Below are 17437 nucleotides of genomic sequence, written 5' to 3'. Positions count from 1 at the left end.
GGGTGATGTTTTATATCTTGATAGCACTGCAGATGGCACAACTGCAAACATTTTCTGTTTGCAATCGTACACTAAATGTTTGTACATCCCATGGTATGTAAATTTAACCTAAGTTAAAGATGTATGTGTATAAGAATTACTGAAATACACACTACTATATATAAAAGAGATAATAAGGAACTACTGTATAGAACAGCAAACTATACTCAATATCTTGTAATCACTTATAATAGAATATGAAATATTACATACATGTGAATCAGTTTGCTGAAACATGATAAATCAACTATACTTCAATATAAAATAAATGCTTGTTAACAAAAAAAATAAATAAAGTGAGCATTGAAATCAGATAGTCTTGAGTTGAATCCAGGTCCCATTATGAAACTTATTCCATAAGTATTTACTTATTGAGCTCCTTTTATATGCCAAGCACTGTTCTCATTACTGGGGATACAGTAGTGACGAAAACTAACAGAAATCACTTCCCTCACAAAGTTGTTTTGGAAACTGTGCTAAGGGTAAATAATAATAATTTAAGAGAGGGAGGAAGGTGATCCAGTTTGCAATTTCAAAAGATTATGCTCATCCCCATTCACTAAATGAAGATCTGTTATTAGCTGTGTGGCCTTAGATAGGGGCTTCCCAGGTGGCACTAGTGGTAAAGAATTCGCCTGCTAATGCAGGAGACATAAGAGATGTAGGTTAGATCCTTGGGTTGGGAGGACCCCCTAGAGGAGGGCATGGCAACCCATTCCAGTATTCCTGCCTAGAGAATCTCATGAACAGAGGAGCCTGGAAGGCTACAGTCCATGGGGTGGCAAAGAGTCGACATGACTGAAGTGACTCAGCATGTACATATGCTGGTATCTAAACTTTATCTTTGTTTTAAAATTGGGAAGAAGATTACTGCCTATATCAAGGATTATCGTAAGGATTATGGAAACACAGGTAGCAACTGACATTTAAAAATTGTCTAGTAGCTCTTATTATGATGAAACTTGAAATACTTCCACTCCATTACCTGAATTGGTAAACTTCATTACTGAAGCTGGAGTCATAAAACAGAAAAATGCATCTTCAAAGTGATCTCAGTGATCATTGGGGAAGCCATAAGAAAGATTCCTTGAAGTTCATAGTCTTCTAGTATTCCATCCCCTAGAATCTGATCTCAAGTCATAAAAGCAGGAACAAAAAGAATTCACCATGGGGAAAAAACAATCTCATCTTTGAGGTCCTCTAGAGAAACTATAAATACTCTCTGATGTTCTGTGCGAAAACCACCATGTGTGAGTGGTGGGCCCGATTAATGAGGGGAGAGTTTTGTGAATGTAAGAAGTTCTGAGACTGAAGGAAGTTGGGGAAGGGAAATCCTGTAGAACTCTCCAGAATCAGGGGTCCCCAAGCCTGACAACTCATCAGAATCACTGGGGGCACCTGACGTATCATCTACATTCGTGCAGAACACACTCTGGATCTCCTCACTCAGACGGCTTGGGAGGGCCACCTGAGCATCTGTACTTTAGAAACAAAACAAACCTCAAGATAATGATGACAGTCGCTCCTCACAATTGGGATACAGAGGATTGGTGGAGAATGCGACACTCAGAATATGAAGTCTGGGGACTTCCCTGGTGGTCCGGTGGCTGGGACTCTAGTCTGCCAATGCAGGGGGCCTGCATTCCATCCTTGGTCAGGGAACTAAATCCCACATGCCATTGTGCTCAGTTTGTCTCTTATGCCTCAGAACTCTCTTCTAATGTAGATATTATGTTTTGCATCTTGACAGATGAAGGAGTGGAGGCCCAACAAAGTGAACTTAGCCAAGGCCACACAGACAGTAAGTGGCAGGGTCATGATTCAAACTCTTATCTGACTGGATCCAAAGTCTGTGTTCTTAACCACTCCACCATGCCACTCTCCTGGCTGGGAACACCTTCCACTAGTCCTCAGTCCCCTAGATAGGCTGAAGTGATGTGTAAATGGATCTCTGGCCTGGCAGATGGGCTATCTTTGCTTTCAATGTATGTAGCGCAGAGAAATTCCACCCACAGAAATATGGATCAGGAAGTCTGGAGACCAGCTCGTCCCTTACTCCAACAATGGTGTCTGTGAACTGCCTGCTTGCTTTCTTGACTTTGTCGTTTCTCTCTCAACTTATGTACCCAGCTGTCTTCACCGTGGACCAATGCACAGCAGAGGAGACCCAGACAGACTTGGCATGGCTTGCCCATTGTCAGGTCCGCAAGTCTACAGACTGCAGCTGGGGCTCAGTTGGCTTTCCTGACAGTGACAAAGTAGCTTGGAAGACTGAGGAGGAGACCAACCCAAGAATAGCCTGGATTGTCCAGCTGGTGGCCTGAAGCCAAGTGGGCACTGTGCCAAGGCCACAGCTGGCTGCTGCTTCCTTACGAGTTATGGCAGAGTGTTTGTGGAAAGCCAACAGGACGGCACTTTGTGGAAGGCAACCAGGATACTTTTGACTGTGCTGTGTATTCTAATAACATATGAGCTGTAAAATGGATGCAGGTCACAAAGGCAAGAGAACAAGCAGAAATGAGACAGAATGAAGATGGATTTGATGGCCAATCACATGCAAGTCATTTGTGTATTTCCGTTTCCTCTGACTTCAACAGTGATGATTATATGTGATGTTAAACCATGGTATGTGCAGGTTCTCTGCAACACTAATGTGGTATGGATGGGGAGAGTTTTGCAATCACAAGAGAAATGAGGGAAGACTGAGGCTCTGTTCTGCAGGCCTCAGCTCTACCCCTGAAAGAATGTATGACTTTCTGTTAAATCATTTCTACTCTCTTTGAATCAATATTCCCATGTGAAGGAACGAAGGGACTGGACTAGAACACTGGGTTTCAAATTGCGTTTCTCAGAACCCCCTCAGGAAGCACTGTTGGGGGAGATACAGGTGAGAATTACTCAGGCTCTACCTTCCCTTTACTGCCTCCAACCAGAGAGCTCCGTGGTTAAAATAATTTTGAAAACCAGTGAACTCAATGATCTGTAGAGCTGATCCTGCAGAAATTCTATGGTCTCCACGTGCTATGAGGCAGTATCCATGGACAGGCTATGCCCTTGAGACATCTCTTACCTGGATGCTGAATTATACACATTCATACACAAGTGCACTTCTCTGTGGGAAAGGGTTAATAGTTTGCATCAGATTATCAAAGGTATGCATGAGCCCTCCTAGCAGAATTTGCAGAACGTTTAGAAGGCTCCACACCATAGAAATCCATTGTACTATAAATCTGACTTGGGTATAAATGAGGACATTAGGATACATCTAAAAAGAAAGAAGAAATCAAAAGGAAAAGAAAGCAAGAGATCAGTTCACATCTAATCTAGCCCATCAGAATTAGAGAAATCATCACAATAGAGTCTCTCCATAGACGAGACTGAGAGCATTGTCCAAGCTCATTAAAACCCATTACAGTAAGGAGAAACAATTCCTACTTCCATAAGACACTCTCAAAATGCATAGCTGATTTCCTGGCATTCAGAAAGGCTTGGCACAACTGCTGGGAACTATGTAGGGGAAAGGTGGTTAAAGAATGAGCAGGCACAGAAACAGATTTACTTTGTACTTCCACATCAGACTGATGTCCAACTCAAGACCAAGAACACAGATGGGAGTTAAAAGTCCAGCTGCCAGAAATACAATCTCCATTTGACTTCTTTGGCACATAGTAGTCACTCAATAAATACTTGCTGATGAGTTAAGAGACTCTCCCCAACCAATCAGTGGTTGGAATATTAAACACTTTTAGGCCCCCAAAGTCCTTTTTCATATGACATGAGATCCCTACTCTAACTTTCTGGGCATCTGCCAAGACTCCACTCCAGGCCAGGCCCTCTGACCACTCCTTTGCTGGATGACTCTCAGCATGGCTGTGGTTGCAGACTGGAGTGTGGCAGTTTGGAGAACAAATTACCTGGGGACAAGTTAATGAGTGTCCTGGGACATTTGCCATAGAGATTATGGTTCCTTTGGCACTGGCTAGCCAACCCACATGGAACTACCTTCGTGGGGTGATGTGCCTGGGTGACTCTCAAGGCTTGGCATAGCACATGCCTGGGGCTTTCTCTGCGTCCCCACCTCGCCACAGCAGCCCACACCTACACAAACTCTCTTGGTACTTACACTACCTTGGGTTGTTGGATTTACCTGATCTGCAGTTATCTGACCTCCTTTGTTACACTGCATACCACATGACAATAAAGAGAAAACAAATCAAAAAGAATCTTCATTGTTGGTGTTTTGCTTCTAGAAAATCCTTATTTAGCTGGTCTTATATATCTCATTTCTAAACACAGCAACCCACTCCATTATTCTTGCCTGGGAAATCCCACGGACGGAGGTGTCTGGAGGGCTACAGTCCATGGGGTCGCAAAGAGGAAGACACAATTTAGTGACTGAGCATGCACACACCTCTACATGTCTAGAAAAGCAATATGGATAACTAGAAAGTTGTTTCTATTTTACCACTTAATACCTCTTTGACTTTGATCAGGATCAACCAGCTATGCCTTTGTTTCATCATCTGTAAGATGGGAATAGAAATAATACCACATATTCATACACATGGGCTCCAAAATCACTGCAGATGGTGCTGCAGCCGTGAAATTTAAAGACGCATGCTCCTTGCAAGAAAAGTTATGACCAACCTAGACAGCATATTAAGAAGCAGAGACATTACTTTGCCAACAAAGGTCCAGAGTCAAAACCATAGTCAAAGCTATGGTTTTTTTAGTAGTCATATACAGATGTGAGAGGTGGACTATAAAGAAAGCTGAGCACTGAAGAACTGCTGCTTTTGAACTGTGGTGTTGGAGAAAACTCTTGAGAATCTCTTGGACTGCAAGGAGATCCAATCAGTCCATCCTAAAGGAAATCAGTCCTGAATATTCATTAGAAGGACTGATGCTGAAGCTGAAACTCTAATACTTTGGCCCCCTGATGTGAAGAACTGACTCATTGGAAAAGACCCTGATGCTGGGAAAAATTGAGGGTAAGAGGAGAAGGGGACGACAGAGGATGAGATGGTTGGATGGCATCACCCACTCAATGGACATGATTTTGAGTAAGCTCCGGGAGTTAGTGATGGACAGGGAAGCCTGACATACTGCAGTGGATGGGGTCACAAAGAGTTGAACACAACTTAGCAACTGAACTGAACTGATTCATACCTATATTTGGCAAATACATACTTGTTAAGAAGCTACTGTCAGCCTTTATGCTTGGCACAAAGCATAGACATAGAATCATTTTCATTAAATTAATGAAGGAACGAATGAATGAATACCAGGATTATATGGTACACGACCAAGGTATCAATGTGTAGGTGACCTTCTCTATTCCCCTTGAGGTCCAGTATTGCTGACAAGGTATTTTCCTACATCGTAAAAGTAAGTCTGATGTAAAAATTGTCACTGGAAGCATGAAGGTTCTGGAATGATTCAAGAGACTCTGTACTAACTACATGATTTAGGGCGCTGAGTACTAGATAAGAGAGGATGGTGTATCGTGTTTTAAAATTAAGAATTTCAAGATGGTGGCAGCAGAGCATTAAAACAAGTAAAGAACACACACCCTGAAGAGACGTCTAAAGATCAGAAATTTCGTTAAAGTCATAGCCAATAACAGTGAGTGTTAAAGAAGAGCTGTTTTTATTTTTGGTATTTGGATGAATAGAAGTTTTTAAAATTAATTTTGATGTATCAACTCTTTCAATCATTTCTTTGTGATTCCTGTTTTTCTACCTCTTGTAAACTGTGACAATGATTACACAGCAAGAGGATATGAAAGCAAAGATTAATTTACCTGTGTGTGAAGAATATTTCATTTAATTTCTTAGTTTAATATAAAGTTGATGAGACAATGACTTTTAAACCAAATCACAGGGAGAATACTTGTTCCTTCTATAATTTATAGGAAATACCATCTGTTGTAAAATTCAGTGGCATTTTTTTGTCTAAGCAATCCCACTGGGTCATAATTTACAACTAGTTAAAAGTTTTCCAAGCTAAGAAGAATTGGAAATAAATGAGTTTCCTTACTTCCTTTAATTCTTTTGTGGACCAAACACCTTTTCAGAGCTCTGATTAAGTGTTGGCACTCTGAAGACAGAGAGATAAAGATATCTGAAGACAAAGAGTTAAATACTATCCAAGTAAACAGAGAGCATCAGAAGGGCTAGATATGACATGCAAACAACAAGAAATGAGAAAAAAACAAATGCTATCCTCAAAATATGCCAAAGCACAGAGAAATAGAAAGCACAAAGCAGACTGATATCTACCTTAGACAAAATGTTTAAACCCTAATTCCTGAAAGGGGAATGAGGTAGATGTAGAAGGCAAGGAAATTTCTTCAGGTGGAGAAATGGGCATATGGAGACAAAGTTGCATAAATAATGTGTGTGTTTTTTGTTTCCCCCTCTAGAATAGAAAATCTATGAACACAGAACCTTGGTTCTGTTGTTCACAGTGGTATACCCAGTGTCACTATAAATAGCCACTGAATGAATGAATGGTGCTTTATTCTAGAACTCTTTTTGGTATGACTGGGAAAGAAATAGGGATGATGAAAGTAGAGACTAAATAAAGTGGAGACAAACTGGGCAGAGTTGTGCATATCATGCCAAGCAGTTCAGGCTTTATTCTGTATAAGCAAAATGGAGCCATTGAAGACGCTTAACAGGAAAGTGTCACAGTCACTTCCTGTGAGCCAGTCAATGGCTTCTGAAGGAAAGGTTGGGGTGTGGGGGAAGGTGGAGGAGGACTGACTGGAGGTGAAGAGGACTTCTGAGTTATTGGTGTCACTGATGTTTGAGATCAAGAGAACATGATGCAGCCATGAAATTAAAAGACGCTTACTCCTTGGAAAGAAAGTTATGACCAACCTAGATAGCATATTAAAAAGCAGAGACATTACTTTGCCAACAACGGTCCGTCTAGTCAAGGCTGTGGTTTTTCTAGTTGTCATGTATGGATGGGAGAGTTGGACTGTGAAGAAAGCTGAGCCCAGAAGAATTGATGCTTTTGAACTATGATGTTGGAGAAGACTCTTGAGAGTCCCTTGGACTGCAAGGAGATCCAAGCAATCCATTCTGAAGGAGATCAGCCCTGGGATTTCTTTGGAAGGAATGATGCTAAAGCTGAAACTCCAGTACTTTGGCCACCTCATGCGAAGAGTTGATTCATTGGAAAAGACCCTGATGCTGGGAGGAATTGGGGGCAGGAGGAGAAGGGGAAGGCAGAGGATGAGATGGCTGGATGGACTCTATGGACATGAGTTTGGGTAAACTTCGGGATTTGGTGATGGACAGGTAGGCCTGGAGTGCTGTGATTCATGGGGTCACAAAGAGTCAGACACAACTGAGCAACTGAACTGAACTGAACTTAGTGGGGATGGAGATGATGTCTATTTAAGGAATAAACTCAAGAACTTTGCAATGGAACAGATTTGGGAGAGGTTGGTGACACAGAAGGAAACATCTAGGCAGACTTCCAGCTTCCTAACGTCTTCAGTGGAATCACAAAGGCTTGACCTACATGGTGCAGGGCAGTGTGTGGAGGAAGATGATCAATTATGACAGATAATTGCACTATAGCAAGAGAACTTCTACAATGCCTGGAAAATAAAATGAGTTTGTGGGATGTCATAATTTTGAAACTTGTCACAAAATAGCACAGCACAGTTTTCATTACTAACATCATTTTCTTACAAGAGCATTCACTTCTGAACCCCAAACACACTATATTAAGGATGTCTTTTAATCACCAAATCGTTACAACAAATTGGAAAACTAATAGCTTGTCAGTGCCTCCAATACACAACTAACCACAGGAGCAGGAAACTCAATTTGAAATTCTAACACCAAAGGAAATCCTGAAAGCCACCTGATTCAGTGAATGTATGTTCATCAGTCCTGCTTTGCTGGCAGTCAAGTTACTCAAGCAAAGTAATGAAGCCCATTTAAAAAATATATTTATTTATTTGACTGCACTGGGTCTTAGTTGCAGCATGTGGTGATATAGTTCCCTGACCAAGGATCAAACCCGGGCCCCCTGCACTGGGAATGTGCAGTCTTAACCACTGGACTACCAGGGAAGTCCTTCGAGTCCATTTTTGACTAGTTGATGAACCTGCCCAAAGGATTATGTATGCAAATGGCAACAATCTTGGACTAAAAGAAATGAAAGTCACAGAGATCTGAGTGCACATGTGTGCACACCTAAGTATACCAAGTGCCATAACAACAAAATGGAGAGAAGGAAAGGATGGCCAGCCTATGTGAGCACTGACTATGTTTTGACCACTTTTATTGTGTTGGCCAAAAAAGTATGGCTTTTTCATATGATCTTAGTGGAAAAACCCTAACGAATTTTTTGGCCAACTTAATACATCCACCACTCTCCTTAAATTCTCAGAACAGGTTGAACCAACAGGAAGGTAGGTGAGATCTGTTTATAAGTTTCCTGAGTGCCGGGTAAGTGTTTATTCGCCATTACACCATACTCTTCAGCACAGTGCGTGACACATGGCTGAATTTTCTTAAAATAATTGAAACAAGAGAGGGAAGGAGGGAAGGCATCAGTCCCCTTTTAAACTAACTTCAGGCAGCTAGGAAGAGATGCCACTGGGGTTTATATGCTCTTTGCCCCCATGGCCTAAACTGTGTCTACTCTGCCATACTGTTTCTTAAAAGTGTATTGGGTCTGAGTGGAAATGTTCTTGAACAAGAAGGGTCAAAGACTTTCCTGGAAGACTGTGGGAGCATCTAAATTGGCACTACTTCTGTACCCCATCCACCTTCAGACAGAGGGCACGTTTCTTCTTCTTCCCCTGCTATCAGTGAGACAGAGACAGACATTTCTGATTGCACAAAGCACCCAGTGGGCCTGTGATATCTACTAGCAACTAACAAGTCCACTTGGGGATGGGCAGATGAGAACTTCTAAACGTACCTTTCTCTTTTGGATTATTTATTCTAGTTCTGTGAAAAATGTCATGGGGAATTTGCTAGCCCCCATGAATCAAAACCCCATAAATAGGTTAGCTCAGTGGAATAGGGCTCAAGAGGCCAAGAGTTGAGTGTGTGCAGTACTGAAGAAGATGGGATTGAGTAAAGACTGGAAGAATATGAAAAGCCGACTATGGTGCTTACGGAACTTGGGTGCTCTCTACAATCAATTGCTACAAATCCTGTAACTCTCTACAATCAACGGCTGGGAACAGGATGAGTTGGTGAGAAGAGTACGAGTGGCACAGATAGTGGACCTTAGCCCTCTATAGGGAAAATGGGATTGGAGAGCTGGATTAGATTTTGCATCACTGTTCATTGGCTGCATTGCTTTCTCTCTCAAAACAAGAAAAAAATTTTTTTCAAAGCCTGAACTTGTATTCATGGCATAGACAGTGGATCTCTCTGGGTGGCACTATTAATATTTGTTTCATTTTATAATCTAGCCTGCAACGGATCCCCCAACCCTGAGAACAAGGGCTCAAGCAAAACTGCCACCGTGCATAAGCCCCATCTCTATAGTCCTGCCAAGTCACCATTCTGAGACCCCATTCTTTTCAGTGAGTCACTATCTCCACTTCTAAGTCTTTATCTCTTAAATATTTAGTGCAAGTTAGGAGAACCCCTCAATACTGTAGGAAAAGTCTAACAGATCAGATCAGCATGATATGGGCTTGGGAAACTAATAGCGAGGATTTCATTTACATGTATTACATTGTACATTTTTACCATTCATCACAGCTCACTAAAGGAGGGTGAGGATGTGCACACAGGCTCCATTGTGGCATCAGCACGGTGGCAGGCTCTGCAGAAGACACGTGGCTGAATCAGATGCATTGCTGTCCCCATGGACCTCAACAGTGCGAGCAAGTGCTGTGACCACATCTGCTCTTCATTCTCAAACCCAAAAATCTGAACATGAAGAGTGACTAAAAGTTTCCACACCTCTTCTGGTGCCAGGGGCCATCTGGAAAGTAGAGTTTAGAGGCTGAAAGACTAAAGTTTCTGGGCCAAGCTGATGGTTATGCCCAGGGATTGGGTGAAAAACATCTTCCCTCAGCACCTTTCAGAATGATTATTTCAAAGCTCCCTTTTTCATGGAAGAACAACCACGAAGAGAACAATACTGCCCATGTTTGTGGCATTTCACTGCATACTTAGGGTGTGTTATCTCCTTTGAGGGTCACAGCCAGCCTGTAACATGTGCAGAGGAGGCAAGATACTGTCTCCATGTGCCAGAAGAAGGCACGGCCTCAGAAAGTGAAGTTCAATGTCTTGTCCAAGATCACACACCTTGCAAATGGCAAAGCTGGGATTCGAACCCAGAGTTTCTGAATCTGAGCTCTTCTACTACACCAGTTTCAACGTGCCAGAGGACTGCACAGAAAAGGACCTTCAGCATGTTTGGGGATTCTGGGGAGGTTCCTTGGATAAGGAAGGATTTGAACTGCGATGATAGGAGTGGATCATTTTTTGCCTGACAGATCCAGAGGAGCAAAAGGATGCTGAAGACAGAATGCTGTGGACAAAGGGAGGTGGTGAAAAATGATGGCAGGTGACAAGAGAGCTGAAAACAGTGACTGGGGCTGCAGGAGAGCAGACCCGTGAGAAGAGAGGCTGGAATTGAGGGTAAGAGCAAAGTCATGAAGGACTTCTTGACTTTAGGACAGTAAAAGACTGCATCTGGCAGGCATCAGGTGGTGCAGAGGTCCAAGAACTGCAATGGGCAAGACCACTGTGCTATACTTGAGTATGTGTACACAGGCAGCAGTGTGGAGGATATACTGGAAAGGCACAACTTTGCCCACTACAGGAAAATGGGATTGGAGGGAGCTGTCCCAAAATGGGATCTGGGACCCACCAGACTAGATTCTGTTTCACTGTTCATTGGATGCTTCTCAAAATTTGTTTTTGAAATCTGGACTTGTATTCATGGCCATTCACTGGCCATTGCTATTTGCAGCCTGGCTTTCAAGCAGTATATTACTTGAGTTAGACACAGGACCCCAAAAAGGTTCTGGGTCCTGGGGACCACCCCAGAGGAAGGCCCACTTTTTCACTTTCCAAATGAATTACACTTATATGCTTTTTCTCTAAGTATCTTTGTAAGAACTAACAACGGTTAGCTCTATTTTAAAGAAAAATGAAAAGTATTTGTGAGAACTTCCTGTGGGGTAGGGGAGAAAGGTCACTGAAAATGCATTAAGGTGCTCTACTAGCAGACAGATGGAATGACATTTTGGAGAAAGAAAATGGGCACAAGAACACTTTGGGGATTTGATTGTTGAAATTATAGTCCTCTTCTCCATGGTCAAATGGAATAAAAGGTCAGAGCTACCATTTTCTCCACAGAAAGCCGCTGAAGTGATCATTTTAATATGGATGGGTTCCACAAATAAAAAGAGGTTTTCCGGTGCTCTGCAAAAGAGCTGCTTTTACAACAGCAAACATTCAAACTATTTAAGATCCTAACTATGACCCAGTGCAGATTTAAAATATTCGAAATACTAACAACAGGACTTCCCTGGTGGTTCAGTGGTTAAAACATCACCTTCCTTCCTACAGGCGGTGCAGGTTAGATCCCTGTTCATGGAGCTAAGATCCCACAAGCCTTGTGGCCAAAAATTAAAACATAAAACAAGAAATATTCTTAAATTCAATAGACTTTTAAAATGGTCTACATAAAAACAAATCTTAAAGAAAATACTAACAATGAACTGTTTTAACCTGTATATGAGAAACGCAGAAAGGAGTTGTTCCAGAAGGTCTGGAAGTTTGTTCGCATGGAGAACACTGGACCCAAACACCACTTGGATAACAATGTGTGAGATTCTCGATTCACATGTCCTGGGTAGGACTTCTTCACCTTCCAAATATCATCAGTGCAATTCGCTTTCTTGACATATTAAGTGTTCATCTTTCCCTTAAAGGATTAGTTAAGCTTCCAAAATAGAATGTGTTCTAAGATGAGTAAGGGGTTTTTTTTGCATTTTTTATTGACATATAATTGATTTACAATGTTGTGTTAATTTCTGCTGTGCAGCTAAGCAATTTCGTTATACATATATTCATATATTCTTTTTCATATTCTTTTCCATTATGGTTTATCACCAGATATTGGCTACAGAGGAGGGACCTTTTAAAAGCTATACAGTAGGACTTTGTTGTTTATCTATTCTATATATAATAGTTTGCAGCTGTTAATCCCAAACTCCCAGTCCATCCTTTCTCTACTCCCAATCAACAGTGACAACAAGTCTTTTCTCTATGTCTATGAGTCTGTTTCTATTTCATGGATAAGTTCATTTGTGCCATATTTTAGATTCCACATATAAGTGATGTCACATGGTATTTGTCTTTCTAAGATGAGGAAAGTATTGAAATATCATCTGTATCTAGCTCAGGGGAAAACAGTGGGAGGCTCCACTGACAACCCACAAAATCTTAAACGATCTTACCTATGATCTACTACTTAAAAGATGAATGGAATCAATACTAAATCAATGGAGGGTGACACTAAACATGAAAATGGTGTGGGGAAAAGTTCTCTATTTGCCACAGCTTATGACTTCCTCCCAGTGGGCTTCCAGTCCTAAGGAATTGGCCATTGACCCACACATGTCTTAAAACACTTTCTTGTGGATATTTTATTGACCTTAATTGGTTGGGACTTACATACCTATGCACAGGTCTCATAATATGTTTGGCTAAAGAGCATGGACATAGGGAATGAAGAAGAGATAATGGAAGGGGTACAGAAGAAAGGGGAGAAAGGAGAACAGAACTAGAGGGAGAAGGAGAGGAGGGACAGAACCAGATGAGGGCCATATGAATCCCACTTGGAAGCAATTTCAAGTCCCTGCTCCCAACCACACAGCACTCACTCTCAAGTCAGTTTCACTTTTGCTGTCCTCATAACCAGTTGAGGCTGGCTTCCTACTCAGAGATTTACAGTGACTGACAAAGATAAGGCTGATATCTTGAACCTGTACTGGCCAAAATGATGGCAGTCATCAGCTACATGTGGCTACTGAAATTTAATTATAAACTAATTAATGTTACATAAAATGCAAAATGCAATTTCCTCACTAGGATTACCCATATCTGATGTGTTCAAAAGCCATATGTGACTAGTAGCTACCACATCAGACAGTAGGACACTTCTGTCACCATAGAAATTTCAATTAGACCGCATTTTCCTAAACTATGATTTTATCTGTGACTTGATGAACCTTCCATAACACTATCTGGATCCTCCCTTTCTGCAGACCTGCATTCTATTTGCTTTTTGCCTTTGAGTGAGTTTAATGTACTTTTCCAACCTGTTTCATCTTCATAGGCTAGCTCTCCTAATTCTCTTAATGTAAGACTATTTGATGGTTTTAATCACCAAGAATGACAACAATAACTAACACTTATTGAATAGTATTACAAATATACCAGGTACACTTTCAAGCACTTGACTTAGAGCATATACTCAATCCTTATAACCTACTTTACAGATGGGGAAACTGAAGTATTGAGAGATTAATATTTTGCCCAAAGTCATATTGTTGGCAGATAGCAGAACCAATATTTTAATCAAGGCAGTTTGACCCCAGAGATATATAGGTTATTGAGTGTTTTAAGGGACCTTGAGATAAAGAAATGAATGAAAGACAGACTTTATGTACTTGAAACCTTACAATTTAATCCAAGAGACTAACAAAATGAGGTAAATAATAAGCTATTAAAAAAACTGACAGCTATCGTGAGGTTTTGGCCCCACAGTAAAGTGTATTTTCTACTTATCATGAAACAGGCTTGTTAAATTATAGGCTTTTGCATGAAGGCTTGTTAAGTGGTAACCCTATCTGCTTTACCTGCAAGAAATATCAGACCAGATACAAACAAATAACTAACATCCTTGTATTCTCTATGGAAACACATGCTAAGTCACTTCAGTTGCATCTGACCCTTTGCAAACTCATGGACTGTAGCCCACCAGGCTCCTCTGTCCATGGAATTCTCCAGGCAAGAATACTGGAGTGGGTTGCTGTTTCCTTCTCCAGGGGATCTTCCCAACTGAGGGATCGAACCTGAGGTTCATGCTTGGCAGGATTCTTTACCACTAGCGCCACCCGGAAAGCCCCTCTCTGTGAAGATACATTAAGGTCAGAGCTCATCTTCTATGAGAAAACACTGTGACTGCCTAGAGATTAGTCACATCCACATAGGACAGACTCATGAGACACCATGGGGCAGCAGGCACACTAGCTGGGAAATTGAAATACCTCTATTCCAATATTGGCCCTGCCACTGGTTCACAAGCATTACCAACTGGGAAAGAGTTCATGATTCTGGCTAGATCTTAAGTTGACCTATCAGTAAAATGAAAGAAGTACACAAGGTCAGAAATTTCCAAGTTTGGGTATCTGACTTTCCAGATGGTCAGTATGACAGGACACCTGCCCATTGTTTTTAGATTTTTCTTTCTCAATTCTATGTCCACGATGTCCCTTTTCGCAGCTGACAAAAGAGAGATGAGGGAATTCCTTGGTGGTCCAGTGGTTGGGACTCTGCGCTTTCACTGCAGGAGACATGGGCTTGATCACTGGTCAAGAAAATAAGATCCCACAGGGCACGAGGCAAGGAAAAGAAAAACATTTTTTTAAAAGAGAAAGAGAGACAGTCCTCTGACCACCCTGAATTTTACTATGGAGCTTTATCTCAGGGAATAAAATCCTCGAGAGTACAAAACAACAAAATAAGATTCAAGAACATGGAATTCCTGAGGAAGAGTCCGTGTAGAGCAAACCCAAGAGTGTTAGAGTAAGAAATATTGATAAGGCAGGGCCTTTATTTCATCCGGTGACAAATCATGGCAGACTCCATGCCCTTATTGACCCAACTTTATGTTAGAATTTCAATAGTACTACTTGTCACAGGAGAATATAATCAAATCAGAGTTAACCAGAAAGGCAATCTTGGCTGATTAGTTTGACACTGAGGCCTGGTTTCACTACTGAGGTTATATGGTGGACGTTTTCCATAAACTGAATGACCTAAATGAACATTTCCAAGGTTATGATGAAAATACACATAAAGTATATAATTAATATACTGAAAAGTGAAAAATACATCCTTTAAAACAATTTAAAGTCATGCTTTATATATGTAAAAACAGTGACATGTGAACAGTTACACAGGTTTCAAAATGATTTATCTTTTTAGGTGGACTACAAACAAAAAAAAAAATTGAGGAACTAGATGTCAGATATTAAAAACCTTTCCATGCTTGCTTTGGCAGCACATATACTAAAATTGGAATGATACAGAGAAGATTAGCATGGCCCCTGCACAAGGATAACACGCAAATTCGTGAAGCATTCCATATTTTTACAAAAAGAAAGAGCATGAGAAAATACTTGAGGAGATCATAGTTGAGAAATCCCCTAAAATGGGGAAGGAAATAATCACCCAAGTCCAAGAAACCCTAAGAGTCCCAAACAGCATAAACACAAGGTGAAACACCCCAAGACACATATTAATCAAATTAACAAAGATCAAACACAAAGAACAAATATTAAAAGCAGCAAGGGAAAAACAACAAATAGCACCCAAGGGGATTCCTGTAAGGATAACAGCTGATCTTTCAATAGAAACTCTTCAGGCCAGAGGGAATGGCAGGACATACTTAAAGTGATGAAAGAAAATAACCTACAGCCCAGATTGCTGTACCCAGCAAGGATCTCATTCAAATATAAAGGAGAAATCCAAAGCTTTACAGACAAGCAAAAGCTGAGAGAATTCAGCACCACCAAACCAGCTCTCCAACAAATTCTAAAGGATCTTCTCTAGACAGGAAACAAAGAAAGGGTGTATAAACTCAAACCCAAAACAATAAAGTAAATGGTAATGGGATCATACTTATCAATAATTACCTTAAATGTAAATGGGTTGAATGCCCCAACCAAAAGACAAAGACTGGCTGAATGGATACAAAAACAAGACCCCTATATATGTTGTCTACAAGAGACCCACCTCAAAACAAGGGATGCATACAGACTGAAAGTGAAGGGCTAGAAAAAGATATTCCATGCAAATAGACACCAAGAGAAAGCAGAAGTAGCAATATTCAGATAAAATAGACTTTAAAACAAAGGCTGTGAAAAGAGACAAAAATGGACACTACATAATGATCAAAGGATCAATCCAAGAAGATATAACAATCATAAATATAAATGCACCCAACATAGGAGCACTACAATATGTAAGACAAATGTTAACAAGTATGAAAGGGGAAATTAACAATAACACAAAAATAGTGGGAGATTTTAATACCCCACTCACACCAATGGATAGATCAGCTAAACAGAAAATTAACAAGGAAACACAAACTTTAAATGATACAATAGACCAGTTAGATCTAATTGATATCTATAGGACATTTCACCCCAAAACAATGAATTTCACCTTTTTCTCAAGTACACACGGAACCTTCTCCAGGATAGATCACATCCTCGGCCATAAATCTAGCCTTGGTAAACTCAAAAAAATTGAAATCATTCCAAACATCTTTTCTGACCACAATGCAGTAAAATTAGATGTCCATTATTAAAAATCCCAACATATGGAGGCTGAACAACACACTGCTGAATAACCAACAAATCACAGAATAAATCAAAAAAGAAATCAAAATATGCATAGAAATGAATGAAAATGAAAACACAACAACCCAAAACCTATGGGAAACTGTAAAAGCAGTGCTAAGGGGAAGGTTCATAGCAATACAGCCTTACTTCAAGTAACAAGAAAAAAGTCAAATAAATAACCTAACTCTACACCTAAAGCGACTAGAAAAGGAAGAAATGAAAAGCCTCAGGGTTAGTAGAAGGAAAGAAATCTTAAAAATTAGGGCAGAAATAAATGCAAAAAAAAAAAAAAAACACAAGAGACTATAGCAAAAATCAACAAAGCCAAAAGTTGGTTCTTTGAAAGGATAAATAAAATTGACAAACCTTTAGCCAAACTCATCAAGAAACAAAGGGAGAAAAATCAAATCAACAAAATTAGAAATGAAAATGGAGAGATCACAAGAGACAACACAGAAACACAAAGGATCATAAAAGACTATTATCAGCAACTATATGTGAATAACATGGACAACTTGGGAGAAATGGACAAATTCTTAGAAAAGTACAACTTTCCAAAACTGAACCAGGAAGAAATAGAAAATCTTAACAGACCCATCACAAGCACGGAAATTGAAACTGTAATCAGAAATCTGCCAACAAACAAAAACCCAGGTCCAGACAGCTTCACAGCTGAATTCTACCAAAAATTTAGAGAAGAACTAACACCTATCCTACTCAAACTCTTCCAGAAAATTGCAGAGGAAGGTAAACTTC

The 17437-nt window shown here is 40.5% G+C and overlaps 1 protein-coding gene and 1 non-coding gene across 7 annotated transcripts in view; one reads left to right on the top strand and one right to left on the bottom strand.

Annotated features, from left to right (window-relative positions):
* FGF13 (fibroblast growth factor 13) overlaps positions 1-17437 on the bottom strand; it is a 581564-nt gene that overhangs the window by 313707 nt on the left and 250420 nt on the right. The gene's annotated exons all lie outside the window — the stretch shown is intronic.
* LOC138931304 (U6 spliceosomal RNA) lies at positions 15325-15427 on the top strand. Its single transcript, XR_011446546.1, has one exon. It is a non-coding gene; the product is annotated as a U6 spliceosomal RNA (small nuclear RNA).

Source organism: Ovis canadensis, chromosome X, assembly GCF_042477335.2.
Source record: "Ovis canadensis isolate MfBH-ARS-UI-01 breed Bighorn chromosome X, ARS-UI_OviCan_v2, whole genome shotgun sequence".
Lineage (NCBI taxonomy): Eukaryota > Metazoa > Chordata > Mammalia > Artiodactyla > Bovidae > Ovis > Ovis canadensis.
Note: the sequence above shows the minus strand (reverse complement) of the source record. Positions and strands in the feature narration are given on the sequence as shown.